The sequence below is a fragment of the Panthera pardus genome, unplaced genomic scaffold (genome assembly GCF_024362965.1).
Source record: "Panthera pardus isolate Hobbes unplaced genomic scaffold, ASM2436296v1 HiC_scaffold_11, whole genome shotgun sequence".
In the NCBI taxonomy this organism is placed as follows: Eukaryota; Metazoa; Chordata; class Mammalia; order Carnivora; family Felidae; genus Panthera; species Panthera pardus.
Window position 1 is genome coordinate 18,414,515 of NW_026526666.1, and position 4,615 is coordinate 18,419,129.

At 34.5% G+C, this 4,615-nt stretch overlaps 1 long non-coding RNA gene across 1 annotated transcript; it reads right to left on the bottom strand.

Moving 5' to 3' along the window:
• Positions 1-2,627: 2,627 nt before the first annotated feature.
• Positions 2,628-4,198, bottom strand: LOC109271951 (uncharacterized). Its single transcript, XR_002082184.2, has 2 exons — positions 3,791-4,198; positions 2,628-2,811 (listed from the first exon to the last, which is right to left on the bottom strand). It is a non-coding gene; the product is annotated as an uncharacterized LOC109271951 (long non-coding RNA).
• Between the last annotated feature and the right edge of the window lie 417 nt (positions 4,199-4,615).

A 4,615-nucleotide genomic window follows, 5' to 3' on the forward strand; every position in this document is an offset into this window, starting at 1 on the left:
CTCTCTGCCCCTTCCCTGTTCACGCTCTGTCTCTCCCTCTCTCTCAAAAAATAAACATTAAAAAAAATTTAAAAATATATAACAATGCATGCCCAGGTGTGATAATCAAACATATGGCACCATTGGTATTTTTTAAGGGTATTTATTGATTGCAGAATTTCTTTTATTTGTTGTGCTTTTTTGTTTTGTTGTTTTTGTTATTTGTTAGAGCAGCTCTTTTAAAAATAACTGTACCTTTATTAACATATCACATTAAATACTAAAAATGTTGAATTTAAATAAATATAGCAGGAAAATAAATTTTTACCTCAAAGAACAAGCATTGATTTACTTTTGTAGTTAAACCCATCTATTGATATAAATTGCTTATCAGGAAACATATGTTGTGTTTAAAACTGATCTTACATTTAGAAATTTGAGCTGAGCTACCCTGAACCTTTTATCTAGGTTAACTTTTATTCTTCAAAGTTGTAAATGGTTTCTTTCAACATGTACATTCAAGGTTACCGGATACAAAAGTAAGACATCAGTATTATATTTTCTTCTACACTAGAATAAATAGGGTGTTGGGGGAAAGATATTTATTTTAAAATATAAAACTTTAATTAAAGGTGACCATAAAAGCTTTACTTAGAATCATTTGCAGAACATTATTCAATGTTGCCACCTTCAGGACATATTTAAAATAGCAATGAAGAGGGTAGGATTAAAGATACTCTTTCCATGAATAAACAAATATTCGGCCTACAACAACGATGCAAGGTTGACTACTTAGACATTTTAAGGCATCTGAACATCTGACTTTTAAGTTATTCTCATATTCAAATGGCCCAAGATTTCAAGTAGAACATACCCTTCTAATAATCACCCACTGACAGATATTTAAGAAACACTGGTTGATTATTACTATGTCTTAGACACTGTGCTAGATGTTAAAGATTAAAAAAAAATGACTAAGACATATCAGCTACACTCAAGGAGCCCACATTCTGGAAGGGGAGTCAATATAAAAATTGGATATTCTAATTTGTGGTAAATGTTCTGATGGAATGTAAACAGACTGTTACAGAAAAAGAGAAACTAAATGCCTCTCACTCCAGAGGATAAAAAAGAGCCAGTGAGAAAGGCATGGATGGAGGTGATGACTGAGCTTAGTCTGTTATCATAATAACTTTGAAATAATTTGGATTGTTTCCCCTTTTCTTCTTTCTATTAAAACAAATGGAGAAAGAGAAATGAATCTTTATAAAAAATGTTTGTTTATTTTGAGATAAAGGGAGAGAGAGAGCGGGAGAGAGGCAGATAGAGAGGGAGAAAGAGAATCCCAAGCACAGAGCCTGATATGGGGCTCAGTCACAGGAACTGCAAGATCATGATCTGAGCTGAAATCAAGTCAGACTCTTAACCAACTGAGCCACCTAAGTGCCCCAAAAAGAAAGAATTCTTAAGAACAGAACAAATATCATGTCTACTGGTATATACAGAAAATGGAGATTATTTGCTGAAATGTTATTTCATAAGTCACATAGATATTCTTACTTTTTAATTTCCTTTTTTTACTCTTCAAGAAATTTCTGAGTCTTCATGGAGCAATTCTGGGGGGGTAAATATTATGTCATTTCTCCTGCTCATATTCTAGGTGTGAGCAATACAACAGGATTGCAGGTAGTTGTGTTATTGATTGGCAGATACAGTCTTTTTCAAATGCTCCATGAACAGAAAAAAAAAAAAGAAAAGAAAAGAAAAGAAAAGGAAAAGAAAAGAAAAGGAAAAGAAAAGAAAAGAAAATGCAGTATGGTGTCAGTGTTCCTCCCATCATAAGAAAAACTTTTTTCAATCAGTTTAATATTTCCATTCCTACTGTCCCACTTTTCCACATAAATGTCCTCTGAAACAACTTTTCTTAAATTTATTTTTATTTTTGAGGTGGGTAGGAGCAGAGAGAGAGAGAGAGAGAGAGAGAAAGAATTCCAAGTAGGTTCCACACTGTCAGTGCAGAGCCTGATGCTGGGCTCAAACTCACTAACTGAGATCATGACCTGAGCCGATATCAAGAATCAGATACTTAACCAACTGAGCCATCCAGTCACTCCTGAAACAGCTGTCAATTTAAGTGTGTTACTGTTGTTATACATATGCATATATGAGATGTGTCTGTAAGGCAGTAAGATTATGAGGCCTATGAAGCCAGTCGGATGTGCTCTACCTGAAAATTTCCTATATCTCCATTACCCAAGGAGGATTTTGGTCTGCTCTTGACTGTAATAATTTCTTAAAAATGCCACTGTAGGATTTTTAAATAAAAATTATCATTATCACTACTACTATTGGAAATGGGATTATTTCAATCAGAGAAAATGAAATAGCAATGTTGATTGAAGGCATTACATTGACAGATAGGAACTTAAACTCACTATAGAAAACAAAGAGCCCAAGTAAAAGCAATTTATACTCAAGTTTAAATTTGAAAGAGAAAGAAAAAACAGGGTACAGTGTTGAATAATGTCTCATTTTTGTAGAATAACAGAAAAAAATCAAAATCTGAATTTAAAAAATATGAATAAAATTGTTCATATCTTTCCTGATAAAAGATCACCCAGGTGTGCTAATGGGAACACAGGAACCGGTTATTTTTAAATAACTTACCAAACTTTATTCAAGTTCTAATACCCTCACAAAAAATTTTAGTTGCACATGTCAGCAAACAATTCTCCTCCCGAGGTACTTTTTCTCCTGGATATAGTTGTCTTCTATGTAGCCACATCTTTCCTTCCACAAACATTCGTCATGGAGATAGGTTGTGCTCCAGTTCTTTATGACAAAAAATGCAAACAATTTAACCTTAAACATCTGGGGGTGTTTTTGAACCAGAAAGTACAAAAAACATCTTCACAATAACGTCTATCACTTTTCTAGTGAGAAATCATAGTTTCAGGATTGAATGGGTGATTGCATATGTGGTTTCAAATGTGAATGTTTTAGTGCGGTAATTTTTTTTTAAAGGAGCTGACAAGAGATTTCCTTCTTTTTATGTTGCCAAAATAATATAATAGATAAGATACATGCAAGGTAGATAGATGATAGATAAACAGATCAATCAGTCAATACACTGGCCATGATTTTGTAAAATGAAGGAATTTTTGACAAATTTTGACAAAAAAAGTTGAAAGTATGTGATCTTAAATTAAGAACATTATATGATATTAGATAAAATTATCTTCATTTAAAACTCCCTGCTTTCTTTTTATTTTCTACTCATTTCACCACAGAGCAACAAAAACTTCCTAATAGATAGGCTCTGGTCTGTGTCAAACCCATGAGAACAACAATCTATTTCAACTCTCATTCCTCCCTGGTGAGGGTTCATCTAATATTTCTGTTTACATTACGTTTGTACTTATAACCGTTTCCAATTTTAATTCATGGAAAATGCTTAATTTTTAAAAACTGACAGCTTAAAGTTATTTTAATTCTTTTCCATGTTTGCCCTCAAAAATAGATTAAGTCTCGGTCAAACACTCAATCATATATGTTTAAAATCAGTGAACTTCAGTTTGTCTATTTGAAAAATAGAAATAGGATTCACTCATTCATTCAGAAACAAGATGCAGATATACATATAGAGTGCAATGACATAATTTCTATCCTCAAGATTATGTGAAGAAAATTATATCTCAGGTATTTAGATGGATGAAATGTGATAAGATTTAAGAAGAATTTTGCATCAATTCTGATTCAAAATTATATAATTAATATTGCACAAAACATATGTAACAATATGGCCAACAACCTTAAAACACATGCTATATTCTGTGAAGCTTGGTTGCCAGTTAAAGCCAAGGAAAGCATAAATACATTTCCTGCTCCCTCCTTCTGTCCCTGTTTCTGACATGTATCAGAAACAAGAGTCTTTAGATTCCAGGACTGTCTCCTTTTTCTCCCCTACAGTTACAGTTCACTCTGGTGAGGTGCTGTTGAAGTATCTTATGCACACAAAGTCACCACCCCTGTTTTTGGACTTTCATCTGTTGACATCATCTCCTGATACTCATAAGGCTCCTGTTACCATGTCAGCTCACCAGAGCCCCATTGTGTTCTCACAAAATGAGGTGAATCCCACCCCACCCTGATCTACCAGTTACTTGGGCTCCCAAACATGGCTTTCTACTCAGCCAAAGTCTTCAGAACGTTAACAAAGCAGCTCATTATAAATTAATATATCATTATATATTATATTACACATACAGAAAGGTGTACACAGCATATATGAGCAGTTTGAAAATAAAAAGTATATATACCAGTTGCCCACTGGGCTGGTTTCCCAGTTATGGAATCTGTTGGGCCTGCTCTGGCTACTCCCCTCCCCATTAGGAAAGGAGTTCCAGGAACCACAGGAGCATGAGCACATGAAGCCCTAGTGCCCACTTCTTTGAGCACCCAGGACCCCACAATTCCTTGCCCAGATGTCCCTGACCTTGCTTCTGAAGCCTGATCTGACTCTTTCCCAGGTCAGATACTACCAGGATGTATCACTCTAAACCCCAGGAGTGTTCAAGAGACAGATACTTAGGGGAGGTGTGAGCAAAGCTTAACTAGAAGTGTTGTGATACCCTTT